This window comes from Stegostoma tigrinum, unplaced genomic scaffold, assembly GCF_030684315.1.
Source record: "Stegostoma tigrinum isolate sSteTig4 unplaced genomic scaffold, sSteTig4.hap1 scaffold_136, whole genome shotgun sequence".
In the NCBI taxonomy this organism is placed as follows: Eukaryota; Metazoa; Chordata; class Chondrichthyes; order Orectolobiformes; family Stegostomatidae; genus Stegostoma; species Stegostoma tigrinum.
The window spans coordinates 650,853-672,706 of NW_026728083.1; the positions used below are offsets into that span (position 1 = coordinate 650,853).

General features: G+C 49.1%; 1 long non-coding RNA gene across 1 annotated transcript in view; it reads left to right on the plus strand.

Moving 5' to 3' along the window:
• The window catches only part of LOC132207728 (uncharacterized), a 216,774-nt gene that overhangs the window by 102,710 nt on the left and 92,210 nt on the right, over nt 1-21,854 (plus strand). Inside the window, exons 4-7 of the long non-coding RNA XR_009443755.1 lie at nt 7,612-7,774; nt 12,989-13,048; nt 14,559-14,723; nt 19,137-19,249. This is a non-coding gene — a long non-coding RNA (uncharacterized LOC132207728). The remainder of the gene's footprint in view (nt 1-7,611; nt 7,775-12,988; nt 13,049-14,558; nt 14,724-19,136; nt 19,250-21,854) is intronic.

Below are 21,854 nucleotides of genomic sequence, written 5' to 3' on the forward strand. Positions count from 1 at the left end.
GTACTGACCCCCCGCAGCCCTGACCCGCTTACTGCGACACTGCCTTCCGCACTCCTCTCCCACTGACTGCGACTTGCTCCCCGCAGACCTAACCCACTCAGTGCGATTTGCCCCCCGCAGCCCTGACCCGCTCACTGCGACACTGCCCCCCGCAGCCTTGACTCGCTCACTGGTACTTGCCCCCCGCAGCTCTGACCCGCTCAGAGGGTCTTGCCCCCGCCACCCAGACCCGCTCACTGCGACACTACCCCCTGCAGCCCTGACCCGCTCACTGCGACTTGCAACCCGCAGTCCTGACCTGCTCACTGCGACTTGCCCCCGGCAGTCCTGACCCGCTCACTGCGACTTGCCCCCCCACAGCCCTGACCCGCTCAGAGGGCCTGCCCCTGCAGCCCTGACCCGCTCACTGCGACACTGCACCACGCAGCCCTGACCCGCTCACTGCGACTTGCCCCCCCGCAGTCCTGACCCGCTCACTGTACATGGCCCCCCGCAGTCCTGACCCGCTCACTGCGTTTGGCCTCCTGCAGTCCTGACCCGCTCACTGCGATTGGCCCCCTGCAGTCCTGACCCGCTCACTTGCGATTTTCCCTCTGCAGTCCTGACCCGCTGACAGTGACTTGCCCCCCGCAGCCCTGACCCGCTGTCAGGGACTTGCCTCCAGCGGCCCTGTCCCGCTGACAGGGACTTGCCCCCCGCAGTCCTGACCCGCTGACAGGGACTTGCCCCCCGCAGCCCTGTCCCGCTGACAGGGAGTTGCCCCCCGCAGCCCTGTCCCGCTGACAGGTACTTGCCCCCCGCAGTCCTGACCTGCTGACAGGTACTTACCCCCCGCAGCCATGACCCCCTCACAGGGTTTTGCCCCCCGCAGTCCTGACCCGCTCACTGCGATTTGCCCCATGCAGTCCTGCACCTCTGACAGGGACTTGCCCCCGCAGCTCTGACCCGCTCACTGCGACTTGCCCCCCGCAGCCCTGACCCGGTGACAGAGACTGGCCCCCGCAGCCCTGACCAGCTCACAGGGACTGGCCCCCACAGTCCTGACCCGCTCACTGCGACTTGCCCCCCGCAATCCTGTCCCGCTGACAGGGACTTGCCCCCGCAGCCCTGACCCGCTCGCTGCGACTTGCCCCCTGCAGCCCTGACCCGCTCGCTGTGACTTGCCCCGCGCAGCCCTGACCCGCTCAGGGGGACCAGCCCCCCGCAGCCCTGACCCGGTCATTGCGACACTGCCCCCGGCTCCCTGCGACTGGCCCCCCGCTGCCCAGACCCGCTCACTGCGACTTGCCCCCCGCAGCCCTGACCCACTCACTGCGACACTGCCCCCCGCAGCCCTGACCCGCTCACTGCGACACTGCCCCCCGCAGCCTTGACCCGCTCACTGGTACTTGCCCCCCGCATTCCTGACCCGCTCACTGCACATGGCCCCCTGCTGCCCTGACCCGCTCACTGCGTCTTGCCCCCCGCAGCCCTGACCCGCTCACTGCGACTTGCCCCCCGCAGTCCTGACCCGCTCACTGCGACTGGCCCCCCGCAGCCCTGACCCGCTCACTGCGACTTGCCCCCCGCAGCCCTGACCCGCTCACTGCGACTTGCCCCCCGCAGCCCTGACCCGCTCACTTCGACACTGCCCCCGCGGCCTTGACCCGCTCACTGCAACTTGCTCCCCGCAGACCTGACCCGCTCAGTGCAATTTGCCCCCCGCAGTCCTCTCCTTCTGACAGGGACTGGCCCCCGCAGCCCTGACCCGCTCACAGTGACTGGCCTCCGCAGCCCTGACCCGCTCACAGGGTATGGCCCCCGCAGCCCTGACCCGCTCACAGGTTATGGCCCCCGCAGCCCTGCCCCGCTCACTGCGACACTGTCCCCCCGCAGCCCTGACCCGCTCACTGCGCCTTGCCGCCCGCAGACCTGACCCGCTCGCTGCAACTTGCCCCCCGCAGTCCTGACCCGCTCACTGCGAGTTGCCCCCCGCAGTCCTGTCCCGCTGACAGGGACTGGCCCCCTCAGCCCTGACCCGCTCACAGGGACTGGCCCCCGCAGCCCTGTCCCGCTCACTGGGACCGGCCCACCGCAGCCCTTACCCGCTCACTGCGCACTGCCCCCGCAGCCCTGACCCTCTCACTGCGACACTGCCCCCCGCAGCCCTGACCTGCTCACTGCGACACTGCCCCCCGCAGCCCTGACCCGCTGACAGGGGCTTGCCCCCGCAGCCCTGACCCGCTCACTGCGACTGGCCCCCCGCAGCCCTAACCCACTCACTGCGACTTGCCCCCCACGGACCTGACCCGCTCACAGGGACTGGCCGCCGCGGCCCTGACTCGCTCACGGGTACTGACCCCCCGCAGCCCTGACCCGCTTACTGCGACACTGCCTTCCGCACTCCTCTCCCACTGACTGCGACTTGCTCCCCGCAGACCTAACCCACTCAGTGCGATTTGCCCCCCGCAGCCCTGACCCGCTGACTGCGACTTGCCCCCCCGCACCCCTGACCCGCTCACAGGGACTGGACCCCGCTGCCCTGACCCGCTCACAGGGACTGGACCCCACTGCCCTGACCCGCTCACAGGGACTGGCCCCCGCAGCCCTGACCCGCTCACAGGGACTGGCCCCACACAGCCCTGACCGGCTGACTGCGGCTTGCTCCCCGCAGACCTCACCCGCTCACTGCGACTTGCTGCCCGCAGACCTGACCCTCTCACTGCGATTTGCCCCCTGCAGTCCTGTCCCGCTGACAGGGACATGCCCCCGCAGCCCTGACCCGCTCACACCGACTGGCCCCCGCAGCCCTTTCCCGCTCACAGGGACTGGCCCCCCGCAACCCTGACCCGCTAAGAGGGCCTGCCCCCGCAGCCCTGACCCGCTCACTGCGACACTGCCCCCCGCAGCCCTGTCCCGCTCACGGCGACCTGCCCCCCGCTGCCCTGACCCGCTCACTGCAACTTGACCCCCGCGGACCTGACCCGCTCACAGGCACTTGCCCCTTGCAGTCCTGACCCTCGCACTGCGACCTGCTCCCCGCAGTGTTGAACCGCTCACAGTGACCTGCCCCCCGCAGCCCTGACCCGCTCAGAGGTACTGGCCCCCGCAGCCCTGACCCACTCACAGGGACTGGCCCGTGCAGCACTGAACAGCTCACTGCGACTTGCCCCACGCATCCCTGAGCCGCTGACTGCGACTTGCCCCCGCAGCCCTGACCCGCTCACAGGGACTTGCCCCCCGCAGTCCTGACCCGCTCACGGGCACCGGCCCCCCGCAGCCCTGACCTGCTCACGGGGACCGGCCCCCAACAGCCCTGACCCGCTCACTGGGATTGTCCCACCGCAGCCTGACCCGCTCACTGTGTACTGCCCCCGCAGCCCTGACCCGCTCACTGCGTACTGCCCCCGCAGCCCTGACCCGCTGACAGGGACTTGCCCCCGCAGCCCTGACCCGCTCACTGCAATGGGTCCCCGCAGCCCTGACCCGCTCACTGCAATGGGTCCCCGCAGCCCTGACCCGCTCACTGCGAGTTGCCCCCCGCAGCCCTGTCCGCTCACTGCAACTTGCTCCCCGCAGACCTGACCCGCTCAGTGCGATTTGCCCCCTGCCGTCCTCTCCTTCTGACAGTGACTGTCCCCCGCAGCCCTGACCCGCTCGCAGTGACTGTCCCCCGCAGCCCTGACCCGCTCACAGTGACTGGCCCCCGCAGCCCTGACCCGCTCACTGCGACTTGCCCCCGCAGCCCTGACCCGCTCACTGCGACTTGTCCCCCCGCAGCCCTGTCCTGCTGACAGGGACTGGCCCCCGCTGCCCTGACCCGCTCACAGGGACTGGCCCCCGCTGCCCTGACCCGCTCACAGGGACTGGCCCCCGCTGCCCTAACCCGCTCACTGGGACTGGCCCCCGCAGCCCTGACCCGCTCACAGGGATTGGCCCCACACAGCCCTGACCGGCTGACTGCGACTTGCTCCCGGCAGACCAGACCCGCTCACTGCGACTTGACGCCCGCAGACCTGACGCGCTCACTGCAACTAGCCCCCCGCAGTCCTGTCCCGCTGACAGGGACTGGCCCCCGCAGTCCTGACCAGCTCACAGGGACTGGCCCCCGCAGCCCTCTCCCGCTGACAGGGACTGGCCCCCGCAGCCCTCAGCCGCGCACTACGACTTGCCCCCCGTAGCCCTGACCCGCTCACTGCGACATGCCCCCCGCAGCCCTCTCCCGCTGACAGGGACTGGCCCCCGCAGCCCTCTCCCGCTGACAGGGACTGGCCACCGCAGCCCTCTCCCGCTGACAGGGACTGGCCCCCGCAGTCCTGTCCCGCTCACTGCGACTTGCCCCCGCAGCCCTGACCCGCTCACTGCGACTTGCCCCCGCAGCCCTGACCTGCTCACAGGCACTTGTTCCCTCCGTCGTAACCCGCTTACAACGACTTGTCCCCTCTGTCCTGACCCGCTCACAGCGTCTTGCCTCCCATCCCTCTTAGACAGGTCACCCCTTGCTCAGAAACGGTCCCAATTATCCATGAACCGGAAACCCTGCCCCCTGTGCCAGCTCCTTAACCATGCATTCATCTCACCTATCTTTCTATGACTTAGCTCACTAAGATGTGGCACTCATGGCAACCCATAAATTATTACCCTCTCGGTCCTGCCTTTCAGCCTCTTTGCTAACTCCTTGCACATAGTCCGCAGGATGTCATCCCTCTTTCTGCCGATGTCATTGGTACCAACGTGCCGCGTGGCCTCTGGCTGCTCACCCTCCCCTTTAAGAATTTGTTGCAACCAATCAGAGATGTCCTTGACCTTGGCACCAGGGAAACAACACGCAGCCCTGGTGTCTCAAATGTGGCGACAGAATCTATGCCCCCAACGAATGAGTCTCCAACCACACTCGCTCACTTGGATTTGCCTTACTCTGTCCCACAGCAGGGTGGTTTGCACTGTGGACCTGGCTACTGCTGATTATATAACTGACCCAGTTTAGTTTTAGATCAGTGTTAACCTTGGTTTAGTGGATAGCCAAGCACCTCAGTAGTCTACAATACAGGAGAAATACATTCTTAAGCTGACAGATTCTGTGACAGTCAAGGACAAGCACTGAATTGTTCTGACCTCATTTCCAACACCTGGCCCGTAGCCTTGCATGGCTTGGATTGCACTTGCACATTAAAAAAAAATAAATGTAACGATGATGTGAGGGGAAGGACATGGAATTGTTTTGATATGGTCATATTCTCTCTTGTTGGAGCTGATTGCTGCTTAGCACTTGTATGGTGCAAATGTAACTTATCCTTTATCAGGCCAAGCCTGATCGTTGTCCAAGGCTCACTGTATTTTCTCATCGTTGACTTAATGTTGGTTCGGCCCAACAGTGTTGTACGTGCCCTGCCTATTCTGAAACTCTACCACTTAATATTAAGTCTAATAAAGACAAGTATCGAATCTGCCTTCCAAACCACTTCAACGACCTGGTCCATTACATTGTGGGATCAACAGGCATACACATCAAGATCCTGAGATCCCTCTGATCATTGGTGCTTGTGAGGTCCCTATGATTCATCCTGGGCTCCAAGATCTGATTGTGCTGTGTCACCTCATCCTTATCCCATTTGTCCTTACATGAAATAATGTTCACAAACGCTTCTCAAAAATTCTTCCCAATCCTACTTTTTGCAATCATGACACAGGTGAGCATAAAACTTGGAACACTACAGCAACAGGAATGTGCCCTTTGGCCCACCATGTTGGGCCAAACATGACAACAAATGAAAAAATCCCTTCTGCCTGTCCTTGATCCGTAGTCCTCCATTCCTTGCATATTCGTGCACTTCACTAAAAGACCCTTTCAAATGCTTTCATCGTATCTGCATCCACTACCACCCCGGGCAATGTATTCCACACTTTTAACATGCTCAGTGAGAATTATTTGCCGCTCACATCTCTTTTGAACTTCCCCCCACCATCTCAGCTTAAATGCATGCCCTTAAATAGTTGACACTTCAACTCCGGGGGAGAAATTTTCTGACCGTTAGCTGTATTTATGTAACTCCTAATTTTATAGACTTCTATCAAGCCTGCCCTCAGCTTCTACTGCTCCAGAGAAAACGAAGAGTTTTTCTAGCTCCTCCCTCTCGTTCATGCCCTCTATTCCAGTCAGCATGCTGGTAAATCTCTTCTGCACCCTGCCCAAAGCCTGCACGTCCTTAGTGTAATGTGGCGGCCAGAATTGAATGCAATACTCTGTGTGGTCTCACCAAAGTCTTGTAAAGCTGCAGTGTGACATCCTGACTCTTGCACTGAGTACCCCTATGAATAAAGGCAAGCATGCGATATGCCTTCTTGACCACCCTATCTACTTGTGTGGCTACTGTCAGGGAGTTATGGTCTCGGACCCCAAGACCCCTCTGGACATCACTGCTGTTAGGGGTCCTGCCATTAACTGTGTTTCCCTTTCCTTCACACTTGGTCTCCTAAAATGTAACACCTCATGCCTGCCCAGATTAAATTCCATCGGCCATTTCTCCGCTCATGTTTGCAATTGGTCTGTGCCTTGCTGTGTCCTTTGACAACCTTCCATGCTGTCCACAAGTCCACTGGTCCTTATATCATCTGCAAACTTAGTAATCCCCCATCTACATTTGCAACCAAGTCATTTACATATATCACAAACAGCAGAAGTCACATCGATGCGGAACACCACTCGTCACTGAGCTGCAGCCAGAAAAACAGCTTTCCACCACTGAGACAGCAAGAACTGTAGATGCTGGAATCAGAGTTAACCAAGTGTGGAGCTGGAGGAACGCAGCAGGTCAGGCAGCATCAGAGGAACAGGAAAGCTGACATTGTTGATGCTGCCTGGCCGGCTGTGTTCCTCCAGCCCTATACTGTGTTATCTTTGTTAGCCTTCCACCGCTACCGTCTGCCTTATATGGGCAGGCCAAGTCACCACGGATCTCATGGATCTTAATCTTCTGGATGAGCATACCATGAGGGACCTTGTTGAAAACCTTCGTAAAATCCATGTATATGTTATCAACTGTTCTACCCTAATTGATCACCCTTGTCACCTCCTTGAAAACTTCAACTGACTTGGTAAGACATAACCTGCCCCACATAATGCCATGCTGGCTGTCCCTTATTAGCCCATACCTTTGAGACATGAGACACTCACCAGTCTGTAGTTTCCTGGAAAGTCCCTGTTTTCCTGCTTGAACAGAGGAACAACTTTATCCACTCACCAGTCTCCGCAACCCCTCCAGTGCCTGGCAAGGATATCAGATCCTGTTGAAAGTGGGGTGTTGATGCATTTGTGTCATGATTGTGTTTTGTTTGAGCCCTAACATTCAAAGCAGTGTAAGAATGTCTTTGTGCAGCAGGCGAGGTGTGATGAGTCTGAGCCTTCATACAATTGCAAGATGTTGAAAATTTGCCATTATTTATGAAAACAGTGATAAATATCCATGATCAACATTTCTGTTACACTGCAATGATTATCCCGTGGCATGTAAAATCAGAAAGATACGATAAAATGAGACTGGGTCATATGCAGGGAGAATGTTTGCCTTTCATGTCTATAGAAGTAGTGAAATATTTCCATGAATCTAAGAGTCACTTTTCCGTTCATTGAAGGACACAATCATCGCCTTGGAAGCTTCATCACGATACTACTTTGCATTTCTGAAGAGGGAAGAAGAAATCAATATGCAAATTCAATTCCATGGTTTTGGAAGTCCCATGTGAGAACACGATTCATTTGCGCCGGCATAATGCTCTGACCGAGAAAGAATTGAAGGTGAGTTTGTAGTTTCGAAGATCGCAGCAATTTATGCATCAACTTCTTCATCGATAATGTTCCATTGCTTTCAAACTGCATTTTCCACTCTGCAAGATAATAACTGTTAGAACAAGCAACAGGATGGGTAGGTGGTCTATGGGGAATGCAATGTTACAAAACCCGATCCATTCAACAACATATTTCAGATAAGTCAATAAATTAAATATTCCAGCACAGGATAAAACAAGGAAGATGAGAATGAGGAGGCAATAGCTCTGATGACAAAAGAACAGAAATTTACCTTTATCCATTCGAGCAAAAAAGCAGGCACACAAATAAATAATCATCTAAGAATGCACGTGTGCAACGGAGACTACAGGGGGACTAAGAATGCCGATTTCTTGTCATGCGTATTGCTGAAAGGATGATTGAAACAGATTCAGTGGTAAATTTGAAGAAATACAGATGATGCATTTCAGGATGTTGGAGGAAGAACATTTATGGACTGAGGCAAATTGTATTGCCCTTTTCAGGAGTTAATCGGTTCATAATGAATTGAAAGACTTCCTTCTGTGCTGAAAGCTTTAGTTTAGTTGCAGCTGGATGACAATTTCTGTTCCTGGTAGTATTTAGCAAACTGTTAAAAGTGAATGTCACTGCACAGAATTCCAAACATGACTCCAATCAGTAGAGAAAATATCCAAGGGGTGTGATGAGTTGTATCCTCTCATGTTGAACAGTGCAGCTACAGATACAATGGAGGCACTGATGATACTGTTCCAAGAATCCTTAGATTGTGGAAAATTCTCAGAGGATTGAAAGATTGTGAACATAACACCATGATTACAAAGATACTTGGACAAAATAGTAAGCAAGTATTGCCAATTTAGGTCAACCTGGGTAGATGTTCATGCCTGCAATGAAAGATGAAATAACAGGGTACTGAGTGTACTATAACATCCTACAGAGGTAACATCCTTTTATAAAGGGGAAATAATACTTGACAAACTTGCTACAATGCTTTGAGAAGGAAACAAACATTACTGATGAAGGACTTCCAGTTGATGTAGTACATTGAGATGTCAAAAAAGCATTTGATAAGGTACAGCTCATAAGGTGTCTCTCTGATGAAGGGTCTAGGCCCGAAACGTCAGCTTTTGTGCTCCTGAGATGCTGCTTGGCCTGCTGTGTTCGTCCAGCCTCACATTTTATTATCTTGGAATCTCCAGCATCTGCAGTTCCCATTATCTCAAAAGAAAAGAGCCCATGTGTTCAAGGGTAGTATGTTCGGATGGACAGAGGACTGCATCGTAAATAGAAGTAGAGACGTAGCAGCAGGATGGTAACTTACAAGTCATGTACGGCCACAGAGCGAATGCTGCGGAGGCCGAACACCTCATGTTGACTGGGTTGATTTGAGAAATGGCAGGGGGGATTGCTATGCTTATGAAAGTTCGGCAGGCAGGGACTACGTTCATTGGCGTTTATGAGATTGAAAACAATCTTATTTTTTCAACATCTAAGATTCTTAAGAGGCTTGATAGTGTATATCCGTCGAGATTACTCCCATTTGTGAAAGATTTTACGACCAGAGGCCACATTTTCAAATTGGTTTCCCATTAATTCAGGGAAGAATTACTTCTTTCAGGTTGTAGCAATTTATTGAACACTTTAGCCAAGAAGGTTTTCGAGGTAATGCCATTAATCATATGCTAGGCTGTAACGGCCAGGTTAATTTTTAAATCAAGAAACAATGATAATGAGAAAAGGGTCTAGGCCTGAAGCGTCAGCTTTTGTGCTCCTGAGATGCTGCTTGGCCTGCTGTGTTCATCCAGCTTCACACTTTGTTATCTTGGATTCTCCAGCATCTGCAGTTCCCCTTATCAGTGATAATGAGATAAGGGTAGTCTTTACAGTGGAAGATACTTCAAGGATCCCCTTATTACTAAAGAATACAGGGAGGAATTAAACACATCACTACCACACCATCACTACCATGAGAGAAGTAGCAGTCGACAATCTAATGGAGTAAAAGCAGATTAGACTCTTTGCCGTGATGGTTTACTTTCTAAGATTCGAAACAATGAGCTTCAGAGTCGGTGTATGCATTGACTGTAATTTCCCAAAAAGGTTCAGATTCTCGAGAAGCATCTGAGGGCTGGAAAAATGCCGATGTGACGTCCCTATTTAAAAAGGAGAGAGGCAAAAAGAAGATAACTACAACCGAACCAGTCTGACATCTATTGTTGGAAATATGTGGCAATCAACTATGAAGAAAATAATAGCAGGACATTTGGAAAATCATAATCTAATCAAACAGAATCAGCATAGCCTGATGAAAGAGAAATTATGTCTGGCTAATTTGTTTGGGTTTTTGGAGGAAGTTTTGGGAGGAGAATTAATAGAGGAAAACCAGTAAATGTGTTGTGTTTGGACTTGGAGAAAGCATTGAGAATGTACTCAAAAGTAATAAGCTGAGAGCTGAGGTTTTGAAGGTAGTATATTGCTCTGGATCAGTATGCTTTGCACGTTCTGGAAGAAGAGATGACATCTCGAGTGAAATGCACCAAGTGAATATATATTTTGGGGAACTTGGTGGCAATGCGGTAAGTCAGTGCAGAGGGTAAGAGGTGCCATTTGCTTGCTTTTTTTGCCTGATAGTTCATAAGCATTTTTTTTTGAGACAGGGTGAATCGAAGCCAGAATCAGGGACCGAGAGGGTGAACCAGGTTCATTGGTTGGTGATCGCTACTGGTTTAAGAATCTATTATCGGTAGCTTTCGGATTGAAAGTAAATCGGAGAAATATTTACAGGCTACAAACTAAAAGACCAGAATGTTTTCAAATCAAATTAGGATCGAAGTAATTGAAATGGAGATGCCAGGCCAGATGATGATTTGTACCTACATGACGGGCGAGTGGTCAGGCCCCAGACTCCAGTTTACGGTTGATGAACTGGAATCTCAGTTTTTACCAATCAACAAATCACGTGGGGCAGAGTTACCAGGGAATGCTGTGCTTCAGGAGGCAGTCACACACCTTAGATTAACTAGCTGAAACTCGGTCAGTGGCCAATGACAAAGAACAGGGCAGGTGGAAGGATCCAGGATGTAGTGCAGAAGGAACCTTGGCCTTTGATCTTATCTAACAGGTTTGAGATTCTTTCTTCCTGTGTGGATGAGAGTGCAGGGTATCGGGAAGATGAGTAAACTGACTGTAGCACTGTGGTACAGGGGGGACATTCAAGAGGAGATAAAAAGTGAAATGTGGTTATAATCAGAGGTAGTATAGTTAGGGGAATGAACACTGTTCGTTGTGACCAGGATCGAGAGTCTCGAAAGTAGTGTTGCCTGCCTGGTGCCCAGGTTCAGGATATTCCATCTCGGCTACAAAGGAACTTGAAGTGGGAGGAGTAGAAATCCAGCTATCGTGGTCCACACAGGTACCATTGAAATGGAAGAAAGAGGAAAGAGGTTCTGCTGAGGGATTATGAGCGCTGAGGTGAGAAAGCAGAACCAGAATGGTAATAATCTCTGGATTATTATCTGAGCAAGTTGGCACGGTGTGAACATAATTACAGATGTACATTGTTCAAATGGTGGCTTGGCAGAAATGTGTTTGAATTCATGGGACATTGGCATCGGTATGGGGAAGGAGGGAGTCGTTCTGTTGTTATAGGCTCGACGAGAATCATATTGGGACAAGTATCCTCGCAAAATACAGAGCTAGGTCTGGGGCTAGGGCGTTTAAAATAAAAAGTGTGGAGTGGGTGAGCTCAGTTGCATGGAAAATTGTGGAAAAAGTTAGAAGCTGGTAAGTGCTCAGCAAAGTTTCCAGAGCAAGTAAGAGGACAAAAAGTATGGAAATGGTCAGGAGTCTCACTTCAGCTGCAGCAGATAAGAAGGGTGGCTGTAAATGCCAGACTGAAGATCTTGTATTGAATTGCAGGGAGTGTATGAAACAAAGTGAATGAGTTTGTGGTGCAGATTGAAATTGACAGATACATCACTCTGGGTATCACAGAGAGGTGGTTGTGAGGGGACAAGTGTTGGGAACGAAATAGCCAATGATTCATGTCCGATAGAAAGAACAGGCAAATGGACAGAGATAACAAAGTGTGGAGCTGGATGAGCACAGCAGGCCAAGCAGCATCTCAGGAGAGTAAAAGCTGACGTTTTATGCCGAGACCCTTCTACTTCTGTGTGTTCATCCTGCTGTGTTCATCCAGATCCACACTTTGTTATCTTGGATTCTGAAGCATCTGCAGTTCCCATTATCTCCAATACAAATGGACAGAGATGCCAGGGTTGGCTTGTCAGTAAGAAATGAGGTCGCGCTGAAGGAACCACAGCTCTTGTGCTTGTTTATTAATGACTCGGAGGAAAGAGGTGCATGTGCTGTGGCTAAATTTGTAGATGACTGAAAAAATATTTAGAAAGACAAGGCATGGCCCAGAAACAGAGATTTACCAGGATGTTACTTGGATCGGAATGTATTAGCTACAAGGAGGGTTTGGTGGAAATGCTGTGTCATGATAAATGTGATGAGATCAACCATGAAATCACCGAATGATGGAGGAATATTCAATGGGCCAAATGTCTTTTTTTGTGAGTCTTCTTGTTTGACAATGCATTCATGAAGGTGTTTTTTTTTCTCTCTTGGATAAGATGTGAAAATGAAATGTATACGAGATAATGGGAACTGCAGATGCTGGAGAATCCAAGACAACAAAATGTGAGGCTGGATGAACACAGCAGGCCAAGCAGCATCTCAGGAGGACAAAAGTGCTCCTGAGATGCTGCTTGGCCTGCTGTGTTCATCCAGCCTCACATTTTGTTGTCATGAAATGTATACACTTCCTTTTCATCTGGGAATAAATAATTGTTCTGAACAATTTCCATTGACTAATAGCAATCTGACAAGCTTCGCAATGTAAAGAGATTTTTAGCTTCTTTTTCCTTGTAAAGGTGTTCTTTGGAATTAATTTGGCATATATTATTTGCATCTCAGGAAGTATGTTCATCACTGCATCTCAAAAAGTGCTCTGTTGTATGACAGTAGCTTTTTAAAGATCACTTCAATGGTTGTGATTTTGAGTTGCCATAACACACAATAAATTACACTGTTGGCCAATCTGTCCATGATTATTTCATTATCTTATGCTTCAAACAGACAAGGAAATATTGGTGATGCAATGAAGTGTTTGACTCTCAAATATAATTGCTGTTATAGTTTCCACTTGGAAGAAAGATTCACATCAAATTGACTGGTCAAGGAAATGGGACACTGACTGTGAGTACTTTGAATGTTCGAGTTATTCCTAAAATGAAAGTTATGACCTTGATGATTTCTCTTTCATGCAGATATGAAGAGACTCTTTTAAAATATCCTCTGGGTTCGTGGTTCAGGCACAAAAGTGTAATATGTATATTTATGTATATACATGTACATGCGTCATCTGAAAAGATAATGAGTATAAATCACTTGTGACAAGGTGAGAATGAGTTATCCAGATAGTAAGAACTGCCAATGTTGGTGTCTGAGATAACACATTGTGGAGCTGGAGGAACACAGCAGGGCAGGCAGCATCAGAGGCTCAAGAAAGTTGAGGTTTTGGGTCAGGACCCTTCCTGAGAAATGGAGGGTGGAAGGGAGCTCAGAAACAAATAGTGTAGAGGGGGAGGAGGTGCTGGGGAAGGTAGGTGGGATGGTAATAAGTGAGTACTATCCAGATTGGAACAGATTTTCCCCAGGGGGTATTGAGTACGAATTCCAAATCACTCTCAAAATCTTAGTGACTGTTAACATTGATGTTTTTTGTCTGTGTGTTTCAGTAATTGCATGACAGTTGAATGGTTCGTTGAGAGTGAGGAACCTATGGACTCTCACACACCAAGATGGAATTTAGTTCGAAGAGTGACTTCAAAATAGTTGCTTGCTTTTAAAATCTTGACCGTTTTTGCTGTCCAGTTGAATGAATTTAGCTCATACTGCTTCAATAGGAATTAGTGTTTAATAGGAACATATTTGTGAAACTTACAGTTCCGTAAGTTTTAGCATAAACTGGTGCAGCCTTTCGGTGCTTGCAAAAAGGCTCACCTCTCCATTAATACCGAAGGAAAATTGGAGTATAAAAGTAAGTTCACCCACTGTCAGGGAATGAAATGTTAATGTTGACTCGAACATAATTTTTAAAAAAGTAATATCTTTGTGTAACACTGAACTCAAATTAAAATTTGGATATGCGAGTTTTACAGATGGTTGGATATTGAATTCATTTTAAATGAGGGTGAAGATCACTTTAAATCCAGCATATTTGTGAAGAAAAGAAATAGCATGTCAAATAAAATTAACTGCATGACTCTTCATAGCCCTATATGTAGAATTTCATTCTGAACTATGAGACAGTTGTGACCCCATACTACCTCAGTGCTCCTGGCAAGAGTAAGACTCCTGTTTGACGTGCTGTGCACTGCATGGAATGGCGGCAACATCAGATTCATTGATGCTTGAGAATAAAAAGAATATGACGATAAGATTTAAAATCAAAATCTCATTGAACACTTCAAGGAATGTATTACAGGAAGAGGGGGAAAGCATGTATGACTAATAGAAGGTGGTGGCGCAGATCACATAGACCTGTGTGCTAAAACTTATCACAAATTTCACATTGAATGTAACAGTTTAAACAGGCTGGAGGAAGCAGACATGCCAGCCCAAACTTTTTGAATTTGAGCATTCTGTTTGTAAACATGAGCAAAATTGTGGGAAACATGTTTATTCTTTCTCTTTTATTGCACAGAACCATACGATCAGACTGTTTTGATGAGGAATTTAAAGGTTATGTGTCCCATCCGTTTGACTCACAGTTTGGTACCATAGGTTGGTATGATCTTCGTTCGAGAAAGAAAAGGGATGTTCCAGATACAGAAAACCGTCAAACCATTTACTACAAAGTCCGTTTCTGGTTCGTAATAATTAATGCAGTTAACATTTTTAGCTCGACATGATTGCACAATGGAGTCAAGAAGAAAATTCCATCTGATATTCCACATAAATTTTAAGTGGATATTAAAGCAGCTCATTTCTTTTTCACGCTGTATGCTGCTTTTAAGAATGGTTGTCTTCTTGTCGAAATGTTTAGCTTTGACTCCATGGCTTCTTCCATGAGCTCACATTGAACACATGTTTCTTCAGCCAAAAATGCACGTTTACCCGGTGTAGCTTGACTAACCTTCCCCTGTGGTCGTTCCCCTGAAATCCCCTGTGGCCGCTCCCCTGAAAAACAACTATACCATTTTGGATACTGTTCCGGGGGACGAGTTAGCAGGGGTATGCAGTAGGGTGCAGGTCTCTGGCACAGAGTCTGTCCCTCTTGCACAGAAGGGAAGCGGGGATAGGAAGAGAGTGATAGTCATTGGGGACTCAGTAGTAAGAGGGACTGATAGAAGATTTGCCGGGAATGAAAGAGACTCACGATTGGTGTGTTGCCTACCAGGTGCCAGGGTCTGTGATTTCTCGGATCGTCTCTTTCGGGTCCTGAGGGGAGACGGTGACCAGCCCCAAGTCTTGATCCACATAGGCACCAACGGCATATTGGAGAAAAAGGGATAGGGATGTCAGGCAGGATTTGAGGGAGCTCGGGTGGAAGCCGAGAGCGAGAACAAACAGACTGGTCATCTCTGGTTTGTCACCCGTACCACGTGATAGCGAGGCAAAGAACAGGGAGAGATTTCAGCTGAAGACGTGGCTGCAGGGATGGTGCAGGTGGGAGGGCTTCAGGTACATGGACAATTGGGGCTCATTCTGGGGAAGGTGGTACCTGTACAAACAGGACGATCTCCACTTGAATGAGAGGGGCACGAATATCCTGGGTGGGAAATTGGCTAGTGCCATTCGGGTGGATTTAAACTAGCTCAGAAGGGGGATGAGAAACTGAGGTGTAGTCCTAGTACCCAGGAGGATGAGCGTAGGGAGGACATGGTCAGGACCTCACTGTCACAGAAGTGTGCTGGCAGACAGCAAGCTGGATTGAAGTGTGACGACTTTAATGCCGGGAGTATCCGGAATAATGTAGGTGAGCTTGCAGCTTGGATAGGTACCTGGGACTTCGATGTTGTGGCCATTTCGGAGACATGGATAGAGCAGGGTCAGGAATGGATGTTGCAGGTTCTCGGGTTTAGATCTTTCATTAAGGTCTGGGAAGGTGGTAAAAGAGGGGGAGGTGTGGCTTTGTTGGTCAAGGACAGTATAACGGCGGCTGAAAGAACCTTTGAGGACTCGTCTACTGCGGTGGTATGGGCTGAGGTTGCCAAGGAAGGTTTGTCGACTGAGTCAGTGTGGGTGGAAGTTCGGAACAGCAAGGCAGCAGTCCCCTCACTGGGGGTTTTCTATAGACCCCAAATAGCAGTTGTGAGATCGAAGAACTCATTTGCCGGCAGATTGTTGAAAAGTGCAAACGTATCAGGGTTGTTGTTATGGGTGACTTCAACTTTCCCAATATAGATTGAAACCTCCTCAGTGCAGATGGTTTGGATGGAGCCGTTTTTGTCAGGTGTGTTCAGGAGGGTTTCCTGACTCAGTATGTGGACAGGCCGACGAGGCGGGAGGCCATTTTGGATTTGGTGCTCGGCGATGAGCCAGGACAGGTGTCAGATCTTGTGGTGGGAGAACACTTTGGTGACAGTGACCGCAAGAGCCTCCCATTTACCATAGCCATGAAAAGGGAAAGGAGCAGTTACCAGGGGAAGATATTTCACTGGGGTCAAGGAAACTTTGCTGCTATCAGACAGGAGTTGGGAAGTACAGATTGGGAGCAATTGTTCCACAGAAAGGGCGCAGCAGACATGTGGAGGCTGTTCAAGGAGCAGTTTTTGCGAGTGATGTATAAATTTGTTCCTCTGAGACAGGTAAGAAGGGGTAAGATTAAGGAGCCTTGGATGACGGGTACAGAGGTGCTTCTTGTCAAAAAGAAAAGGCAGCGTACGGAAGGTGGAGGAAGTGAGGGTCTGGGACAGCTTTAGAGTGTTACAGGCCTGCTCGGAAGGAGCTCAAAAGATATTGCCTGTACAATTGTTACCTGTTACAACCTTTGCGTCCACGCTTGCTCATTGAATGGTGTCAAGATGCCAGCAGTGCATGTACCTTCTCCATCCCATAATGCCGTCAGCTCACACAAGACATAGTCCTTACTTAAAATCTTCTGATCAACCAAAGTTCATTGTAATGGACATTTTAGTTATCTGTCATGAAACGAAAACTGGTTCTGACTGGCATGACCTGCAGTGCAAATGAATATAATCTGCGAAACGAGATTTCTTATGGGCTTGCAGCCGCTACAAATAATTGCTTTTCAAAGACGTTGCATACATACATTTTTTTCTCCGATCACCTTAGATTATTTTTTTGTTTCTGCATGTTGTGTGGGTTTCCAGTCAGGCCCATAAACACAGGTTGATGCAGTCACTGTTACAACACGGTATTGAAGGAGAATTTGTGATCTTTGGAGTTTCATTCCAGTGTCTGAAGGAATGCACCATCAAGCCACTTCAGATCTCTACTGGCGTCGAATTGTTGCAAGTTTTCAAGTGTTACCGATTGTCACATAAAATATGGCCTTTTTGTTGTTGCACTATTCATCTTAACTGCACCATATCTAGTATTTAGGCTTGGAAACTATTTCAATTTTTTTGATTTACTTATTCAAAATCATTTATGATTGTTGTCATGATATCTACAATATGTTATTTTGATTGGACATAGAGGATTGGATCTGTCTTAATGGAAATAATGTATGCGCTTATAAAACCCCTTCTGGGCAAGGTAGTTGCTCAGTGGTTAGAGCTGCTCATGCACTGGGGAGCCAATTGAGATTCCAGTCTTGGGTAACTATCTGTGTGGAATTGACACGTCCTCCCCGCGTCTGCGAGGGGCTTCTGCCAGGTGCTGCAGTTTCCTCCCATTGTTCAAAGATGTGCAGGTCCTTATATGTGATTTGTGAAGCATTTCTTAAATGTTTCAATCCTGCCAGCATCCAGTGCCTTGGACAAAATAACTGGAGATGAATAAAAGATACTCTGCCTTTTGACACCATTTCCTGCTGGATTTTCATCAATCCTGCTTTATATCGGTGACAACTTCCATGACCTTTTTTGATGCGATGTCTGAATTGACAGTCTAGTTCCAAATATTTGTTGTGCAGTATTTCAAGGTCTCTGTTACAGCATACCCATGAATGTCCACTTCAAAAGATACTTCCATATCATAGAATCCCTACGGTGTGGAAACAAGCCCCTTTTGACCCAAGAAGTCCACGGCCACGCTCCAAAGAGCATCTCACCCTGACTCATCCCCCGGACCTTTCCTCAGTAACCCTACATTTCCCATGACTAACACACCTAATCTACACATCCCGAAACACAATGGGCAAGTTTGGCATGGCCCATACACCGAGCCTGCACATCTTTGGACTGTGGGAGGAAACCAGAGCACCCAGCAGGAACCCATGCAGGCATGGGCAGAATGTACAAACTCCGCACAGAAAATCGTCCAACGGTGGGATCGAACCTGGGTCCCTGGCGCTGTGAGTCAGCAGTGCTAACCACTGAGCCACCGTGCTGCCCTTGGAGTTAGACAGAGCTTGCTTGTTCCTGGGTGGCCTCAAACTGCCAACCTCCACTTAGTGGCAAAAGTGCTGACCAACTGCACTCATCTTCACTGGTTTTTGCTTTGTATCATTGAATTCAATCCTTCAAACTCTATGATAAATATTGAAATTTCCATTGATATGTGAGCGTTGTTTTTAGTACGCAGTATTGGTTTATTATGTTTCATTGGTACATAATGAATATTTTATGTATATGCAAATGGGCAAGTTGGTAATGATGCAGTCCACAGACCTGGAGGATAATAACACTGTCCTTCAATCGCCCACGATGCCCTCTGCAAATTGGTAGAAAACAAAAATTTCTAAAAAATTCATCTCTCCTCCCGTCAGTCGATCAACATTAATTCAGGATTTTGTACAGGCCAATGACCGTAAGATTACACGAGCCTAAACAAAACTACTGGCTCATATTAGTTCAGTAAAGTGAAAGGGCAACAATAGAGGTAGTAGGAACTGCAGATGCTGGAGAATCTGAGATAAGAAGGTGTAAAGCTGGATGAACACAGCAGGCCAAGCAGTATCATCCGGCTCTGCACCTTGTTGTCTCAGATTCTCCAGCGCCAATTTTCTGAAGTAGGGTCTCGTTCCGAAACATCAGCTTTCTTGCTTCTCTGATGCTGCTTGACCTGCTGTGTTCATCCAGCTCTCCACCTTGGGCAACAATAGAGTATGTTTTAAGTCACTAGATATGTTACGTGGGTTTGTCTTCCTTAGGGTGGAGTTAGTGGAACCGAAAAAGATGTCTCCCTCACAGCGTTTGTGACAAAAGAATTGCATCGTTCCTTGGTGGCCTTTCAACAGAAGAATATTCAGAGGTTTCCCGAGTGGTAAGAATGTAACTTCTTTTACTTTTTCTCACTTTTTCCAACAATTGGAAAATAGATTTTAGAACTCACGTCGAGCTGATGAAGTGTGAAAAGAATAATAATTCCAAGCAGTGGTGGGAGTTGGTCAGTGAGGTGGGAGGAGTGGATAGGGGGGAGAGAAGGCGGACAGGTCATGGAGGCAGGGATGAGGGGAGGAACTGGTCTTGGGATGAGGCTCGCGGGTGGGGAGATTTTGAGGGTGGCAAAGTCCATATTGAGGCTATTGAGTTGGAAGCTCCCGAGACGGAATATGAGGTGCTGCTCTTCTACTTTCTGGGTGATGTGGTTGTGACACTGGAAGAGGCCCAGGATGGACATGTCGTCCAGGGAGTGGGAGGGGGAGTTGAAGTGATGCAATGATTTGGATATGAAAATAGAAGGTGTGGTTAGTAAGTATCCCAATGATTGAAGGTGTAGTAGCCAGCCAAGAAGGTCACCTCAGAATGCAATGGGACATTGACAAGGGCCAATAAACTGAGGAGTGGCAGATGGAGTTGAGGTTAGATAAATGTGAGGTGCTACATTTTGGAAAGGCAAATCAGGGCAGCACGTTTACACTGAAGGTTGTGGGGAGTGTTGCTGAATAAAGAGACGCTGGAGTGCAGTTTCGTAGTTCCATCAAAGTACAGCCACCGGTAGAAAGGATATGAAGGAGACATTTGGTGTGCTCGCCTTTATCGGTCAGTGCATTGAGTATAGGAGTTGGGAGATCACTTAGCAGCCATATAGGACGTTGGTTCGGCTGCTTTTGGAATACTGCAATCGATTTTGGTCTCCTTGCGAGAGGAAAGTTGTCGGCGCAACATTGAGGGCCGAAGGGCCTATTCTGTGCCGTCTTGTTGTATGTTGTAAACTTGAAAGGGTTCAGAGAAGATCTACAAGGATGTTACCAGCATCGGAGGTTGGAGGTATACCGTGGGCTTGAACAGGCAGCTGTTTCTTGGAACTTTGGAGTTCAGGGCTGACCATATAGAAGTTTATACAATTACGAGGGACGTGGATAGAGCGAACAGCCAAGATCTTTTCCCCGGGTTGCTGGAATCCAAAACTGGAGGGAATAGGTTAAAAATGAGAGAGGGAAGATTTAAAATGGACCGGATTTCTTTCATAGTGGTGCATGTATGGAATGAGCTGCCAGAGGAAGTGGTGGAGGCTTGTACGTTTAAAAGGCATGTGGATGGGTATATGAATAGGATGGGTTGAGAGGAATATGGGCCAAATGCCGGCAAATGGGACTAAATTAACTTAGGATATCTGGTCAACAGAGACAAATTGGGCCAAAGGATCTGTTTCCCGACTGTACACCTCTCTGACTCGAAGTATCTTTTTTCTTCACCACGTGGCCCATAATGAGAAAAACTTGAATCAGGATTTGGGAATGTGACAATTCTAATTGGATGTTTGATGAAATTAACTCTGGAGTTAATGGTGGTTGAATTATGATTTATCAAATTTGAGTTTATTGCAGCATCTTATTGAGTAGAGGAGACACATGTAATCAAAATTGAAAATCAAAACTTGGTAAAATTTTGCATTGGAAATACATGACCAGCCATTGGAGGAGATTCATGACCATTGCATTCAAGTGAGAACAACAAATGCGATTCAGTGACTCAGTGAAACGGGATGCAGTGACACTGTGAAACGGGATGCAGTGACTCAGTGAAACGGGATGCAGTGACTGTGTGAACTGGGATGCAGTGACTGAGGGTAATGGGATGCACTGACTAAGGGAAATGGGATGTAGTGTCTGCGTGAAATGTGATGCAGTGACTGAGTGAAATGTGATGCAGTGACTGAGTGAAATGGGATGCAGTGACTGAGGGAAATGGGAGGCACTGACTGAGTGCAATGGAATGCAGTGACTGAGTGAACTGGGATGCAGTGACTGCGTGAAATGGGATGCAGTGACTAAGTGAACTGGGATGCAGTGACTGAGTGAACTGGGATGCAGTGACTGAGTGAACTGGGATGCAGTGACTGAGTGAACTGGGATGCAGTGACTGAGTGAACGGAGATGCAGTGACTGAGTTACATGGGATGCAGTGACTGAGGGAAAGGAGATGCGGTGAATGTGGGAAATGGGATGCGGTGACTGAGGGTAATGTGATGCAGTGACTGAGTGAAATGGGATGCACTGTCTCAGTTAAATGGGATTCACTGTCCGTGTGAATTGGGATGCAGTGACTGTGTGAAATGGGATGCAGTGACTGACGGAAATGGGATGCTGTGACTGAGTGAAATGGGTTGCTGTGACTCAGTAAAATGTGATGCGGTGACGATGGGAGATGGCATGCTGTGACTGAGGGTGATGGGACGCAGTGACTGAGTGAAATGGGATGCAGTGACTGTGGGAAATGGGCTGCAGTGAATGAGTGAAATGGGCTGCAGTGAATGAGTGAAATGGGCTGCAGTGAATGAGTGAAATGGGATGCAGTGACTGAGTGAAATGGGATGCAGTGACTGAGTGAAATGGGATGCAGTGACTGAGTGAAATGGGATGCAGTGACTGAGTGAAATGGGATGCATTGACTGAGGGAAAGGAGATTCAGTGACTGTGGGATAT